Source organism: Pleurodeles waltl, chromosome 4_2 (assembly GCF_031143425.1).
Source record: "Pleurodeles waltl isolate 20211129_DDA chromosome 4_2, aPleWal1.hap1.20221129, whole genome shotgun sequence".
NCBI classification, from domain to species: domain Eukaryota; kingdom Metazoa; phylum Chordata; class Amphibia; order Caudata; family Salamandridae; genus Pleurodeles; species Pleurodeles waltl.
In genome coordinates this window covers 98,802,813-98,820,914 of record NC_090443.1, presented here as the reverse complement: position 1 = coordinate 98,820,914, position 18,102 = coordinate 98,802,813, and the positions used below count along the sequence as shown (strand labels likewise).

At 42.9% G+C, this 18,102-nt stretch overlaps 1 protein-coding gene across 1 annotated transcript in view; it reads right to left on the bottom strand.

The window, feature by feature from the left end:
* Positions 1-15,325, bottom strand: part of LOC138292311 (glycoprotein-N-acetylgalactosamine 3-beta-galactosyltransferase 1-A-like) — a 148,209-nt gene extending 132,884 nt beyond the window's left edge. The window contains exon 1 of the mRNA XM_069230852.1: positions 14,757-15,325. The gene's annotated coding sequence lies outside the window, so the exon portion shown is untranslated. The remainder of the gene's footprint in view (positions 1-14,756) is intronic.
* Positions 15,326-18,102: the final 2,777 nt, after the last annotated feature.

Below are 18,102 nucleotides of genomic sequence, written 5' to 3'. Positions count from 1 at the left end.
TAAAAGAACTGGTGAAGAAAAGCAAACCGGAAAAAACATATTTACTAGAGTGAGGGCAAAAGAGCAAACCTTGAAAGTAAACAATAGAGTAAACAGAAACATTTCATGAAGAAATAGTCTGTCTCTTTTTGAAAATTAAGTCTCAAACTAAAATGGCCACTTCACGCACGCGTTATTCAATGATACGAGATGCGATTTACAGGCCGAGACTTCTCCTTCAAAGAAAATAACATTTTCATGCAACTGTGAAGAGTCGTTAAAAAAAAAAAAAAAAAAAAAAAACACAAACAAAGCTCCAATGCAATCCCATAGCTCAAGTCCAAACAAAGATTTCCGTTCATGTATCACTGCGCGCTGACAGCATCACATAATACATACAACATTGCCTTTCAAAAGGGTAATTCTCCCCTTTACCAAAAAGCTCAAGCCCTCACAGATGACTTGGAGTCGTGGAACAGTTTGCTATCAATCAATTATCTAGGACACGCCCACTAGTTACCAGTGTTGCAAGGAGGCACGTTTGCGTGAGTTAAAGATATTTACAGCAGTAACTTAAAGCGATAATACACAGAAAACAAGGACAAGGCGCCTCCACCTTTCATTTTGCTCCTTTAGTTGATCCTTGCCCCATGTCTAACCGTTCTCTCTTCACATTCCAAGGCCCATCACCAATCACGCTTTACAGCTCACGCGCACCTGCCTTCCACGCATTCCACTTCTATTTCATTTCTACCAAGATGACACTCCAAAGGTAAAATCTGATCAGACCATGGAGGGCATATTTTCACAAGGCCTACAGCAGATGGGTCAATCAGGCTCAGCTTCTACACAGCAAAAAAATCTCTAAAGCGGTACCAAATGCTTTACAATGCACTGTCTCTCTCAGTACTTTCTCAGTCCAATTGAATTTCTTCACACTGCCAGGTATGATAAATGAGGGGAAAAAGCCAGGAAACATAAAGCTGTGATTCTGGTGGATGCCGCACTGGCAGCACATGTCTAACTGCTTCCCTACGCTGGTTCAACTGCCCAGCTAGGTACTGAACTCACTTTGATTTCCAGGAAAGGACCTGTGTCTAGGACACAGGCTAATGGAATCACACCAGAGCGATGGCAAGTCATCACTGCAGGACAACATCACAGCAGACCTCAAGGGTAAAGGTAGCTGGAAATCCCTAAAGAAAGTTCCCAGGACAACTCACCTTGCCAGGTTCAGTCAGGAATCTTGGCACAAGAGTCAAACTTTCAGGGATCTAGACGGGGCATGGTTAGCTGAACTTTGGTGGTTAATGCATCCAGGTGTTTTCAAATTGCACCGGGGCACATTCAGCACATTTCAGTAGGGACGGCCAGGATCCAGCTTAATTATATCTGCTGGATAAACAATCCGGTTGGTTCTCCCTCTTTTCCACCGCTGTGCATAACTCAATATTAATAGTTGTTCATGCAGTCAAACCTGTCATGAGTTTATGAAGCGTTCTAGACTCTCGTGGTCCAGATGCTGTGGGAAGCACTTGTCTATTTCCCTCTGAAAAAAAAGAGTCCTCAAATAATCATGATGTAGTATTAAAAGATGTAAGTGAACGGGCCAAGCACAGGCAGTGCCTTAAAATCAGTAAAAAATAAAAAAGTTCTGGGGAAATTTCCTCCTCACAATTATAGCCCTGCATCTATCTTGGCAAACATGTAAAACTGCAGTGAAGGACTCACTTGACCCGGAGAGGAAACAACATGAAATCTCTAGGTATGAACTCCAGAGGTCCCCATGAGTGATGGGAGACCAAGAAGAAGGTCTAAACTCCAAAGACTGCCCTGGATGACCCGGGGCAGTGGACAGCATCTGACAGAGCTCAAATCTCAACCTCAGCCACTCCCATGAACAGTTAAAATGCTGCTGCCTTCCTGAAACCAGCGCCACCTTTCAATACTGCCAAAATGCAAAATACTGGCTACAGATGGACTGCCTGGATAGAGACATTTGAAGACTTCATTCATGCACTAGAAAAGTCTAATAAAAACATTACCATATCTAAAAAAAATCAATAAAAAAAAAAAAAAAAAAATCATGCTGGTCATGGTGTGAAAGAAGTCAAAGAAAATGCAGAGGACTGATAAGGAAGTCACATTTCGTCAGATTAAAAACACTCGGACTCTAACGTTCAATCCAGTACCAAATGTTGATTATGAACGATACATTTTCACTCAAGAATGTCAAAGAGTTGGTAAGACAATGGATGAATTCATGGAAAGGCTCACACTTATCAAACACGACTAGTTCAATTAATTCAATGATGAAGAAGCCACGCGGCTTAGAGTTATTGATGGATGCTTGTCCAATTAATTCAGATGATAATGCAGAGAAAAACTCTGGAGCGAGTGTTGATGGCTGCGGAACAAGCTGAGAAAGAAGCTGCTGATATGGAGGGCGAGGCGCCCGAAACGAATCAGTCATGAGTGTGAAAAGGAATTTGAAACAAAGGACTGAAGGACACAAAGTGATGCCTCCACGTAAAAAGAAGTTGTGTTTCAGGTGTGGATTTTCGATTCCACATGAAGGACAGTGTCCCGCCACTGGACAGATATGCAAAGGCTGTAGTAAAGAGAACTATTTTGTGATGATGTGTAAAGCAATGGAAAAAGAAAGTGCATCACGGTGCGAAGACAAAATGTCCACCAGAACGTTTCAGAAGTAACGTTTGACGCACGCCCACAAGGCCAAGCGGAGACTTCAGATGAGGCAAATAGGTACTAAATTAAGTTGATCGTCATCTAAATCATCGTCAAACAGTTCTTCCGCCTCAATAATGACTGAAAGTGAAAAGTGATTATGGCATGTCGATGTGTACCTCAGAAAAACTTCCACATGTAGGACTGGTATGAAATGAAAAATGTCAGTGAAAGAAAAGTCGATATTCCAAAGTAACAAAATCATACAAGTACAGTTCAAAGATTACATAGAAATCAAATTGATGTTCAATACCTCCCATTAGCGATAGTGGTGCATAGATAAATTAATGCCTGAAGAGGAGTACAATGTACTGTCTCCATTACCTTGACTTACACTGTCGAAAACCAAAGTGTATACTTAGGCTGCATCGAAACCCATGAAGACTAAAGATTCATTTATAGAGACAGTGAAACATAGAAAAACAAAGTTACAAGCGCCGATCCCTGTGCTTCAAGGTACAGATCAAGGGCCTGTTTGCTCAGTTTCAACACGGCTGCTGACATGAGACTAATTTCTGTGAATTACAACATGAATGCCCATCACAAGTTAGTAAGTCTGTTCCCTCCGTTGTTTCATGGCTTAGGAAAGTTAAAGACTATGAAAGTAAAGATGCATATTAACGAGGATGTCCGTCCTATAGACAAGTTGCTTTTCATTTACAAGAAGCTGTTGAAAAAGAACTTGAATCCTTACTTAAGCATGATATTGTTGAGTGTTCCACTGGTCCAACAACATGGGTTTCTCCCACAGTAGTAGTGCCCAAGAAGGGCAGGGATGGAGCTGTGTGCATATGCATTGACATGCACCAGGCAACTAAAGCAACTGAACAAGAACGACATCCAGGGTCGCACACGTGATAGCACAATTGAATTGACTTAATTTGAATAAAGGTTCTCATCCGTTGGAACTTGAAGAACGCTGCAGGTACATTACAACATTTTCTACACATGTTGGTTTGTTTAGATATAATAGAGGGGCCTGATTTAGGGTTTGGCAGAGGGGGTACTCAGACACAAAAGTGTTGGATATCCTGTCTACCTTATTATGACCCCCTAATAGCCTATGGAGATTGTAACAGGTGGACGTAACCCATCTGCCAAACTCTAGATCAGGCCCTTAGTTTTGGTGTCATCGGCTGCAGAACTTTTCCAACATGTCACTCGACATGTCATGCAACCTGTTGTGAATAAATTAAATTAAAGCAATGACATTAGCTTTCAGAGCTACACAAGAAGCACAATAGAGCTCTCACACACATATGTAAATTACTCACTGATGCAGGTTCGACTTTGAATACCAACAAGTGTGAGTTCAATAAGACAAAATTGAAATTCTTTGGTCTTATCTTTTCCGATGAGGATGCCTGATCCTGCAAAAGGACAAGCTTGGACAAATGCTGGATCCCCTCAAGTTGTTTCAATGGTACGTTATTTTCTTGGAATGGCCAGTTACAGTTCAAGAAACATACAAGACTTTGCCACTGTTAGTGTTATTACGAGAGTTGATAAAAAATACTTATTGGTTCAATGGTCAAAAGAATGTGAGGAAAGTTTCAAGAGAATCAAACATGCCTGGGAGAGAATAGCCATCAATTTCTTAGATCAACTTGATAATGGACATCCTCTACTGGTGATTATAGATGAATGTTTACCTTTTCCTTCGATTGAAGATTTTTTTATTTTGTTTTGCAATAGATAAGACTGACACGCAAGTGAGAAACATCTTATAGAAACATTCACAACACCCATTCCTGCATCACCCATACAGAAAAGGTCACATAGGAAGGTACATTTGCACAGCAGGATTATCCCCATACCACCACCAGTTAGTCCACTTGTATACACGTTTATAAACCTCCAGCAGTCATAGTCTCAGAGATGTCATCTTATATGAACGATAAATATGCAGTCAGGAGGCTCCATATATCTTTAGACCACAATAGTCTCTGCAGTTCCTCTGCGTAGAGTTTCATTTGAGACATATATTAAGCTATATCAGACAGTCAAGCCTTCTTGGTAGATTTTACCTTACTACCCCCAATAGAGTGAGATAGAGGCAGACCGCCGGGTCACATCTAACACGTTCTGACACTAGGTTCGTTAAGGGTTCTGTGATCTGCAGCCAGGATTGCATAACTGAAGGACAGGTCCAGGCAAAATGTAGAAAATCTGCCTTCCCAGTTTCAAATCTCACACAGTTTGCATCATCTTCTGACACATATTTGTGAAGTTTTGCTGAGGTATAGTACATCTGATGCAAGAATTTAAAATGTATTATTCTCAAATTACAATTGGAAGTGTGTGTAATTGCGTACAGCTAAAATTCCAATCTGCATCTGTTATGGACAGTGGAAGTAGTGCATTCCAATGCAACAGAGCTTTACTGACTGTGTGCGGATGGGGTCCTGTTTAGGCCAGGCCCCAGGTGATGGGATTGCCTGGGGATGAGATCGATCTGGGGTGGGGGGCCGTGCAGCCCACCCCCCCCAAAAAAACATGTAAATGTTTAGGCCAGGCCCCAAGAGATGGGACCCCAGGGATGAGATCAACCTTGGGGGAGGGGGTGTTGGGGGCACAGAGCCCCCTCCTCAAATAAAAAATGTAATATTTACTTTGCCCCTGGGGGTGATATCGGCCTGTGGAGGGGGTGAGAGGGCATGCCGTGGTTGGATGGTTATAGGGGTTGGCCGCAGGGCCTGGTCATAGTCGGCGGTGGTTGAAATAACGTATAGTAATGAAAATACATAGAAACTCACCCAACTAAACAAAGTTTTCAGGGGCGTTGTAGTTAGGCTCACATTTTAAATGTATCATACAATAGAAATTCACCAGATAGAGTAATCTCAAGTATCTATAACTCACGCCCTACAGTAACTATAACTCATGCCCTTTCCATGCACTGCTAATTACCCCACAAATTACAGCACTCATGACATCGTCATTGATAATGTCACTGTAACATCCGCAGTAAAATTATTGATCAGATAACTGTGCATGGTGGGGTGCAGGTTATAGTTACTTGAGATAACTATAACTGGTGAATTTCTATGGTTTGATATGTTTAAAATGTGAGCCTAACTAAAACGAACGTGTAACCTTTGGTTTTTGAAGTGATTTGAATTTATTTACTTAAAAAAACAAAGGTTACAGGGATGTTATAGTTAGGATTTGAACTTATTCACACAAAACCACAGAAATGTAGCAGTTATCATTATCTCAGGTAACTATAACTCGTCCATAACAAAAATCCAGTTACCACAAGTCTCCAGTTAACCCTGCTTTCAGAATTGGTAATTTACCACAAGGGAGCAACAACCACTGTCACAGGACACAGCAAGCAACTACTGCCTTAAGCCAGTCAGTCACTAAACCAAATACAACAAGCAGACTACCCCACGCATGGAAATGAGATCAATGTCACCACAGAATGGAAACAACCAGCTCCGACGATAGGCGGGCGTGAGGAAAAATAACCAGCATTGATGTTGCGCAGGTGAGAGGAAAAACAACCAGCACGGACAATTAAACAACCAGCACCGGCACTGGTGATGGGCGGACGGGAGGGTAAACAATCAGCACTGACGAGTAAAACAACTGACAATAAAATAACCGGCACCAACGATAGGCAAATAAAAAGGTATCTCAATCGCAGTTAAAGGACCTTAATAAATTTAAAGCAATCGGCACTTGGCCTGTGACACTGCAGAAAGAAAAGGAAGAGATGAAGACTCGCACAGTCCAATTAGAAGGCAGCACATAGGAGTGACAATGAAGCCTATGAATTGTAAGCAACAGGAGGGGTCCCAGCTCCTTGTTTATTCAAGACAATGGGCCTGATTACAACTTTGGAGGAGGTGTTAATCCGTCCCATAAGTGACAGTAAAGTGACAGATATACCACCAGCTGTATTACGAGTCCCATAGCCGTCACTTTTGGGATGGATTAACACCTCCTCCAAAGTTGTAATCAGGCCCAATATCTCTCGCAAGCCCTGCGCTAGCGCACGTGCTCACGCAGACCTAATTAATGTCATCTGGGCTGCCTTTCACTTTCTGCAGAGGTTTTAACAGGAGCGCCGCAGAACACAGACTCACAACTGAGCTGGAAAACACTTTCTCTGCACGGTGTTCCAGGTCAGTGTGCGAGTGTGTGCCTCGTCATTGTGTGATCCTGTGATGAAGCATGCAACCGAGTCGCACGGCTGCCTCAGTGCGAGTTGACAGGCCTGCATCCGGGAACAGTCCCGTTCCTTTCAGAGGGCAAAAGTCCTGCTCTGGTGCATGGTCTTCAGAAAGCACTGACAAGGGTCACGTAATTACAAGAAGTTATCAATGAAACTGATCAAACAGCAAAATGGCAAGAGTGGGATGATGCTGTTCAGGGCCGCTTCCTTCTCTGCATGCCGGATTACACGTGCATGCGAAGAGACAATGCTACAACTTTACACAACTGTATATATTGCAACTACTTACCCATTTAAATACCAAGTCACCAGTTGGCATCGGCCTCAGGACCCATAATTAACCATAAGGGACCATATGACTGTGTCCCAGAACGCACAACAGTGGTACATGGAAGCCTATGACTGTAGTCACACGTGCCCTTGGTAACCCTCGGCGTCGTAATGGCACTGTCAGTTAATTTCCCCTGTAAAGTGGCGGGCGCGTATTGAATCAGCTCCAGCACAAAGCCTGCTTTACCTGCAGTAATCCAGTAGATGGGGGCTTGGTCAATGCACATACCAGCGGAGAGAGGCCTGTACATAGATGAGGGAGAGGCAAGCCGTGACCTCGAGGACCCGAGATATTCGTTGAAATGGGGATTTAGAGCCGGCGCGCCAGGCACCCTGTGCTGGAGGCATCCGGACGAGTAGGAGAGGGCCCCTCTGTGGCACGAAGCACCCTCCTGCCCGAGGGTTTGTTTTCTTGAGGACCCGCACGCTGCTGGACCAGATGTACCGCGCGGCGGCGCTGACACGGTGCCAGTCGCGTGCCACACAGCGACCCTTGCTTGGACCCACCAGTGACCAGTGCTTTCTCGAACCTGACTGGGGTCCCGGAAGGGGAGTTCCTTCCCTGATCGCTGTAAACCTCCGCTTTCAACTGCCATCCACGGGATTGGACCTCCACTGGGTAAAGAGTGCAAAGAGGCGGCGCAGTGTGGCATACATGCCAACAGACTTGATTCAGGCAGGAGACACACACATTTTAAGCCAAAAACATCTCTAGTTTAGCAGATTCCCGCCTTAAATTGCCTCTGCTTCAGTGAAAGTCTACGGGAAAAATACAGTCCCCCAATTTTGGAGGGAGGATGAGCCTGATACCCTTAATTATAGCTGGACTGGATGGAAATAGGCAGCCTTCCCATGGAAACCTCGGGAGCGGAGAGTAGGGCGAGACATGGGGAAAACCTTGCAATCCAAAGGAGCAAAGCTTTGGCATCTGCCACAGGGAGGGGTTTGAAGGGCATGACTAGCTGCTGAGGAAAAATTTGTTGAGCTGTAACAGCAAGTTCTGCTTGGCACAAAAGCAAACAAAGACAAAGTGGCTTAGGGTAGCCTGTTGTAAATAAAAGAGTGAGCGCCAACTCTCCTTGCTGTACATACTGTGTATAATGTGGTGGTTGAAGCCTGCACACGATATGAGAATGCCACTGGAAATGGCCCTTGCACAGAAGGGGGGCATAGTTCGCCCTGGGGTATGTCAGTCCTTCCTATATGGGGCGATTGTGCACCTCTAGGCTGGTGCTGTTAGCTGCTTATGTCTGCCTAAGTTCCATATCAGAATAAGTGGGGTGACAGAGCAGGGTGAACTGAGGGCCCTTTGGAGGTGACAATGTCCTTCAGACTGAGAGGCAATTAAAACCAAGGCATCATCAATACGGGTGTTACCACCCCTGCTCCGCTGCCCAATAGGCAATGCTAGCAATAGCAAGAAAGGGTACAATTAAGTAAGTTGACAGGTGGTACACCTGAACACGACTCGGCCCTCCAGAAATCAACACATACCGTACCTTAGCCTTGAATGCGAGGCAATGGAACCTGACTAGTTGGATAAGATTTAAAAACAGCTTGGGACAGCAGATCCTCTCAAATTTTCCAAACCTTACTGAAATAATTGCAGAACTTGCACATTTTTTATCTTTTTTTTTTTTAAATAGCATGAAGAAGCCTGGAACTGGTGACACAGTATGAGTAAGGAGTAGCCATGACAGACAGCGATCATCAAGAACGCGACTCACAACAATGGGAAGGAACCTTTGACTCAGACAGAGCAGCAGTTCACTGAATTGCAACACACCCTCGTACATACAGGTGTGTGTGTGTGTGTGTGTGTGTGTGTGTGTGAAGGGGATGGGGGGGTTGGAAGGCCAGCCTTGGGGGTGGGAGCATCCATCGGGACACTGGCATGTGCTTTCCTTGTTCAGAACCCTGTAAAGAATCCACAACCTCAGAGAGCAGTGACAAAGGTACTGTGATACCTTGAAGACATTTTCTTATTGAGTGGTTGAGGACAAGGGTCCTCTGGAGGTAAAAGGTTTCCTCTCTTTCTTTCTCACTAGTTGCCATAGTGAGCGAGGAAGTGTGTTTTTCTTGGTTCTAGATAGGCAGACAGTTATAGAAATCTAGCCCTACAAAGTCACATAAAATGTCGGAGGGCCCTAAAATATTCCAAGCTGGGTAATACCACTTCCTAATACTTGTATCCCATCTACTTTTCCTCAAGGATTAATGTACCAATGAGTACTCACCCTCTTTGCTCTGCTGAGAGCATTACTCAATCTCCACTCTGAGGGCCCGCTATGAGCCTTAGCTGATGCAGATTTCCCTTTCTCTAGCATGCTTTGAGTCTGGCGCTTGAGCCATTGCAGCCCTTGACGTACCCCTCGTTGTAAGCCCACCAAGACTACTTGGTGATAGGATAGGTTTATTACAAATATGTTTAGTCGATGGATGGTTGTTTTTGATCTGTCTGGGAGCTGGAGTATGGAGTTGAGTTGATAATAAACAGAGGTATGTTTATGGGGCCAGATCCCACCAGTCCTATAGTAAAGAGTAAAATGCAATTTGCAGAAGCTTGCAAGCAAAATGTATGATTCTTTGTGTTCAAAATAAAATGTTCAGGAAAAAATGCAAGTAGGAAAAAAAATGTTTTTTTCCTAAATCACTATGCAATTTTAGGTACTATTTCTCTGAAGCATCATTTAGTAAAATGTGTTGATGCATGCTAGTATTTTCAAAACATATTCATAATGGAAAATCAGTGTAACCATTTTCAACAAGATTATGGAAAACATAAAAATAAACAGGCACTGACAAAACCAATCAGGCATTGGTTGCAGGTATCTTGGTTTTGTCAATGTTGTCTTGTTTTGACAAGGCTTTTGTAACACATTGTAGCAAACTTTGGCAAAAAAGTAAAGGAAAAAAAAAAAAGTGTTCTCAAAAAGCACACATTCCCACGATAGTGCCTGGCACTTAACAAAATTACTTTGAGTGCCAATATGTTCCTTGTGGAAGATCAGAATGCTATAGTTCACAGTAAAGCCAGATGATGGACGGATAGAGATACATGATTGTAATAAAAACAAAATGTCTTGGTTAATGTTAGACCTAGTTAAGGGCCCAATTTTTAAACAAAGTCACAAAAGAGCAACCATGGTGTATGTCTTTGCATTAGTGGCTTTCATAAATTCACAAGAATTTTCAGAAGTTGACCAGGAAATCACACTCCTAGAAAATATTTGTTAACTATATTTTAGAATGAGTAAATATGCATGTGTAGATTTGTTCATGCAAAAATCTATTGTGTATTTACAAGTCTACTGTCCCTCCAACCACTTTTTTCCACCAACCTTGGACGAAACCCTACTTCTGCCCTTGTCAGAAATAAATTTCCAAGCTTTCTCAGTATGGGAAAAGATTATAGAAGAGCTGGAGAAAATCCTTAAAACATACAAGTTAGTAGGTTTGCACAAACTCAAAGGCGTTCCAGCCCTGTAACTATTGCTTACTGCATATAGATCTGCAGCAAGGTGGCAAAATAAGGAAATTGCTATAGTAGGACTTTAAATTACTAGTATTCAAAGCCCTACTATCGTATGAGCCCTGACATATTCAAAGAGGCCATTATCAGAGCTCTTACATGAAAAGATTGCTGCCATAATTTGTCGCTGCACTACAGGAGGCCAAAGGGGACAAGTAGACTTTTTTACAGGACAAGTTCATTTATGAAGCAAACTGGCTCATGGACAAGTAGATATTTTAATAAATTCCACACCTCGCTTTATACACGCAATGTGAAGGTAGATCGCTCCACAATTGCATGTGGTCTGGGTTCTTTTAAAAAGTGTCAGGGTTGGGGGGCCAATTTGAGCAAATTTTGGGGGCCATTTGAAGTAAATCTTATGGCTTCCCAATGTGCATCGATTAGCCCAGTGGTTCCCAACCTGTGGTCCAGGGACCACTGGGGGTCCGCAAAGCCATCTCAGGGGGTCCACCAGAGACTAGAAAATTAAAAAGTATTAAAAAATATTGACAAATTGGGTCCCCAGCTTCCAGTAATGACTCAGGCGGGGGTCCCCGGATTCCCATGATGATTCAGTGGGGGTCCCTGGGTTCCATTAATGTTAAAGTGGGGGTCCAGAGAAATCAAAAGGTTGGGAACCACTGGATTAGCCAATGCACAGGATACACTTACAATGGGAAGCTAACACAATGCGGTATAAGACATTAACATTTAACACGAGGACACAGACTTGCTGGAGGGCAACCTGGTATCTGTAATGGAGGCTTTGCGAGCCCAAATTTTGCTCTGCTCTATTTCTTATTATTCTGGAGCAGCTGAAGATCACTGGAAAACATTATTAGGCTTCCACAATTATTCTACTGTTTTAAAAATCTGCTGCTTAGACTCCCACAGAAAATCATCTGCATTTTAAATGTTATGTTGGGGAATTCAGTGTGGGAATCTAGCAGGACATGTCAGCTTCTGTTTTCTAAAGTGCAACTCAACAGCAAAAGGAAGCTTGGGGGCTCCACATCTTGATATTTATTATTTGACACCTCGGATTCAGTGGATATCCCATTGGTTGGCAAGCCACCAGATGGCTAAAACCGGGTATACACCAGAACAAATGCGAAAAGAAAGATTGCTCTGATTGGTATTTCTCGAAGTAAGCACCCCTGGGAATCTCCCCCGCTTAGTATGCATGGCACTGGGATGTTGGAAGACCACAACCAACATGCCTGGAGATACTGCTCAAGTGGGAACACTCACTGATGAGGATCTAACTCATTGAGGTGAAATAGGCATTACACAAATCTGCGATTTAATAGCCGTGAGCTAAAACAAAATCCAATCACAAAAAGAGGTTGATAGGCTCCACGTAGGCCAATAACTCTGTTGTGGAAGTCCTCCAAGCCGCTGCAGTTGACTGTGTGGAGAAAAACCGTGAAGCACTGGGCAGAAATGGAAAGCAATACACTGCGCTGTGAAGAGAAGACCGGCTAACGGAAGAGACCAAGAGCACACAAGTGATGATATTCTCCACTCATATATTGGTAATAAAGATGATGTTATTATGCGGCCATGAAGCCTGTTTGTTCATTATGTGGACAATGGGCACCAAAACGTTAGATGCACTTTTCTCCGGATACGCACACAGCGGATTGAGAGATGTTCAGTAAAGAAATTATGTGTCCTGGCAGTTAGAAAATGCTGGTCCCCGATTTAAACATGGTTAAGTAAAAGCTAACACGACAGGACACTGTAGTAAATTGCACTGCCGCCCAAGAATTATGAAAGAATCATGAAATTTGAGGTCAGGAAGGGATGTCCCAGTGTACCCACAAGGAAGAATAAGGTTCAGGTGTGATTTTATTTTTTTATTGTGTTTGCAAAAATCACCGCCATGAAACTCTCCAGATATTAACTATTAGAACCTCGATGACTGGCTGTGAGTATCTTTTCACCTACGGGGTATGTGTAAAGAATGTTATAGCAATTCACTGCGTTTAATCCACGTTTAACTGGCAAGCTTCCACCCACTCCCTGCACGTTCTGTCCTCTGCTGTAAACCCATGATCTCACCTGCACTTTTTTAAATGTTTGTAAAACGCGGTTAATGTAATAACAGTTACAATAACCATGTAAATATGTAGGCAGCAGACTACAGGTAACACTTTAAAAAGACCTCTAGGCGCTGATGAACTAACCGCAGCAACACAAAGTCTATGCTCTGAGGAAACATCTGAAGAAGTCGGAGTGGAAGAAGAACGAGGAGGGGCGTTGCTCCGAACTGTTCCTGCCTGAAGCGAGAAACGTAGTTTACATTTAAAACACAGTTTAAACTTTAAAGGGAGGTGGTGTGAATAGTTAGAAGCCAGAGTGTAAACATTTGATTGTCCAAAACATTACCCTGAAGGTGATGCCAAAAGGCGAAAAATAGGAAGAAGGTGGTACTGCACACTCCTATGGCGTGAATTTTGTTTTCAGAAAAGTCGCCCGAGACATGTTCTGTCGTGCATCTACACAAATTAGGGGTAATTCCGATCGCTTACATATCAGGTCACTACCATGATGTGTACTCCAGCAGCCCACCAGATAACTGGTGTAATGGACTGTTACATGCTATACAATGAAGCATATACTCTGAACAGAAAACGTAGTGCGTACCAGATACACACAAAAATCCTACCCAAGCTTCCACCCACTAGGTCAGCGACTTTGCACATGAAGGTGACCTGTTTTTTTTTGTCGCCTGGTCTGACGAGGGGCTTTAACAAACATACAACCATACATTTTTTCGTGTAATACATTTTATTCTACAAAAGAAGCAAAGACTCCATTAATAGACACCCATGGTGTACACATTAAAAATACATTCTAACGACATACCCACTTAAAACTAACCCCAACATGAATGAGTTTTTTTTTGTTGTTTATCTTTATGAGAAGTAGTTTTACTCCCAACTTCTTATAGAGTACATTGCTCTCATTTCAGAAACCGATTTTGTGCTCTGCCCACCAGAGAAGCTACTTGTTGCATGCGCCTCAAAAACATAGTGAGTGTCACGGTCATGCACCTTAGAGACACGTCTTCCTAAACAGAGACGATAATCGCCCCTCTCGCTCGAGGCACATTTAGATTTTTGTGCACATCAATGACATTTTGTGTCACGCGGTCACACAAGAAATGTCATGTCACTCACATTATTATAGCGATTATTAGTGCCTCGTATAAGCGACAGATATTTCCCTCTCGTGTTGGACTAATTTTGTGTCTTGTGCATATCGGGAATTTTTATCGTGTTCAGGCCAAGCCTGCTGTGGCTTCTGAACACCAGGGCCATTCTGTGATATGTACAAGTCAAATATATTTCTGTGTCCTACACACAACAGTGACATTTCATGTCTTGTGTTCACTAGAGAAATATGTGACTTGTACAGACATTTGATGTCACGCACAGACCAGAGATTATTAAATTTGACATCGAAGAAACATTTTGTGTCTTATGCACACCGCAGACAATTCACGTGTCGCACACAGCGCAGACATTCCTTGTCTTTACATCTGATCAAATATATTTTGTGTTAGTGCACTTTAGATAATTAACACCACACACGTTAAAACAATTCGTGCCTTATATAAAAGTGACATTTGGTGGTTCAAGCATACCACACATGGGTGGGTAACATTTAGTAACACACTGTGTCGGACATACAGTAGCACATTGTATGTGAAGCTCACACCACCGACATGTGCCCTCAAGACATCAGAATGGCATGCTTTGATATCATTTTGAGATTAATATAAAGTGGAGAATTGCATAAAATGTTTTTATATATCAAGTAATAGTCTAACTCTCGTGATGCACGAGAAAACGCACCCAGTCACAAAAAATATAATACTGAGGTGATGCAAGCCATGTATAAACAAATGATTATATGTAAATACACTTCTTATCATCGGACAAATCAAACCTAATAACAGTAAAAACAATAAATAAAATGAAATGCACCGTTTACCTTTTTCCTTGCCATTGGAGCTGGGCACATGCTGGCAATACCGGAAAGGTGTCTAAAAGGTAAGGAGGCTGAATATACCATGAAAGGAGAAGTGACAGAAAGAGAGCCGACGATGAGAGGGTCACCACACGCGATACCGGGGTGCAAAGGTGTAATAAAGAAAGTAAATGTTCCCTGAAGGGGTTCGGGATCTCCTGGAAGTTGCTCGCTGTGAACGAATATGTGCCCGGAATGGAGAAAGACTTGCAGCAAGATGCCAATATCCTGGTTCTTCAGACGCCCTACAAGGAACTCTGCCTCGAAGGAAGGAATGCTATGCCCTGCTTTAAGAGGAGCTCTGTCCTGTAGCGCACCCAGTCATCGATAACTTCAGGCCGTGCTGTATCCTACTTCCTTCTCCCCAGCTTCTGCTGACTGTCCATCTCTGGCCGCTGAACCGTACACAGTACCAAAGTGCATCTCCCTGACACAGAGCGCCCTAGGGCGGGGGCGCGTGTCAGCTGCAAGCCTCGCTCTCATTGGTGAAGACCAGCCGTCCATCTGATTGGTCTGCGTGCAGGAAGACGTTTTCCTTAAACCGGTCACGCTTCAGACCAAAAGAGAAATAGAGATCCCCTTTTCCCCTCGCTGAGCGAAGAGTGAGGATAGTCCCTTGTCTTCGTCAAATACGCTGTTGCCTGTTACATCTGCCACAGATTTACAAGCAAAGGTACATTTGTAGAGCAACAATTACGATACTGCCATTGAATCAAAAGACGAATACCATCAATCACAGCATGTTGTTCTGAATGGATGCTCTATACAGAGATAGCGGCCATCTTGGAATGGGAAACAGGAGAAAACACAAGCAGTTAGGAAAAGATGGTAAAGTGGATGGAAAAGTGCTTCACTTTAAGTGATGCATTTCCTAGGTAACAGTTTGTGGTTCCTTTTCTGTTTATTAATCTTTACTATTGGGGAATCTAGCATGTCAAAATGGGTAAATCCAGCTGGGTTGTAGCTAAGATAAAACACCTTTCTTCTTCACGATCAGGCCCTCAGAGTCGTGGAGTCCCCCACCTTGTCGTTCCACAAACACAGATCACACAAGTTTTACCTCAATGGAATAATAAAAGCAGCAGATTCCTAGGCAATTTCCAAACTACATTTAATCCTTTAAACCTCTACTGCCTTCCTCTTGTAAGCCTGTGCCCTCCATCCCGTACCCACGAGCACTATGTTCTACATCCAATGCTCATTATTCTCTTGCCTTGCCCCTTTCAAAAACAACTGGGCCCCTTGAGAAATGTTTTTAGCATCCAGTCCCATGTTCTTCCCTCCACAGGCAAGTGTCTGCCTCCAGCCTTCCCAGGAGAACTTTCACATTGGGTATGATGAAGCAGAAAATGAAGGTTTTGATTTATTAACGCTTAAACGTAGTACTGCAATAATCATGTGTGACTTTAACCGAACTAATAGAGATTGTACGGGGACAAAATGTGCCCTTAGAGTAGTTTGCCAACATTTATAAGCGTGCTTTATATAACGTGGTGTATTAGAATTGCACTAATCCGACATAATCATAAACGTGTGCTACGATTTGCCTGTTTGAAATGCGTTAGCTTAGCATTACTTTAGCGGAGGCTTTGGCCTAGTTGCCTGGTCTCACGGTTTAGATGCTCGTATTTTTCCAATGTGCTATTAAACGTGTATTTTTGCTTGAAGCTGTACTTTTCCACTGAGATCGTTCACATGCTTATCTTAAAGTTTCATGCCAGCCTGGCATATTTTCTCTTTACTCCAAGGTCGATTTGCAGGTGCGGACAATGGAGGCTCTGAAAGTGAGCTAATTGGTATAAAATGTTGCAACTTGCGTACCCATCTCCAAGGATAATGTATGCTTAAGTAAAAGCTTGAGAACTGTCGTTTTTGATTGGACAATTTGAAGCTAACCTATGAACCCTCCAATGGAAGACCCTACTGGATTTGAACTGTTGTCTATAAAAATCAGGTGCACGAGAAGAAAGTAGCCATTACCAGCTCGATACCCGCCATTTTGCAGACTTCGTAGCTATTATGGCCCACTTTGCTGCGACGCCATTTTGAGAGACTTTGATGCTTTCTCTAATCGAGAGAAGGAGACTTTAGATGATTCTGGCCCTAGAGACTTTAACTTTGATTTGTCCCTTTGCATGAAGTAGTAGTTTTACCTTGCCGCCGTGAGGCAATTGCCCCGTCCACCCCTGCCCCTTTGCCCCGTCCCATGCCGATCGAAACGGTACCCATGCTGATCGAGAAACGGTACCTGTGAGACGAAGACTTCCTTGTATGCTGATCGTAATTGGTAAATATGAAAGGAAATTGTAAAATTGCATTGTGTTTCTTTTTAGGTAACCAACTGCTGATTTTTGACAAGATCCCTAGTTAGGAGTTTTCTAAATTAATGTTGCTAAATTGTTTTCGCATGAAGTCCCACATGCCGATGCTAATTTGAGGTTAGATGAGGATTCCTTTTGTTGCACGATGCAATTTGAGACCTTGTTATGCTGACTAAATGTATGCAATTAGTTCATTACAGATTATAGTATTAGTGATTTGCATTGCTATTATCGAATGCCTTGTGATTCAAATGCTGCATAGATTGCACTTGTTTCGCCGCTATGGACAGCTATTAATGTTCATTTACGTTTATCATTTAGTGTTGAGACACATTTATATTGTGCTAGCTTTGTTAATATAGGGAAATAAATTCACTAACTTTGCAATAAACTGGTGTGGTTATTCCTGACTGAAAGGTCAGGGTTCGCCGAAATGTATTCTGGATTAATTGTTAAGTGTTATGTTGATCAAGGTATTGCTTATGTTCGTTATTGATTATTGATTTCAGTAAAGTGATCGATTAAGAGTGCAGAGAGTCCCACTTAGTCAAAAGATTCATCGACCTAAAGAGCGTCCGAATACAGGTAAAATTACTAGTACGGACCACTCTATCAGTAGATGGTAGCAGAGGATGGTTTCGTTATTGATTATTGATTTGAGTAAAGTGATCGATTAAGAGTGCAGAGAGTCCCACTTAGTCAAAAGATTCATCGACCTAAAGAGCGTCCGAATACAGGTAAAATTACTAGTACGGACCGCTCTATCAGTAGATGGTAGCAGAGGACGGTCTCGTCTTTTGGGACCCTGTACTCTTAGAGTACATGGTGTTGAATTAACGGGTACGCATTTTGAGACCCCACCCGAGAAGTTGAATTAGATTTTTCTTAGATAAAATAGATTGACAGAATGATGATGGGCTAGGTCCACCGCGACTTTCCCGGGGTCTCGGAGCTTGCGAATGGAGAGAACGGAGGTGTGGAAACAGCGT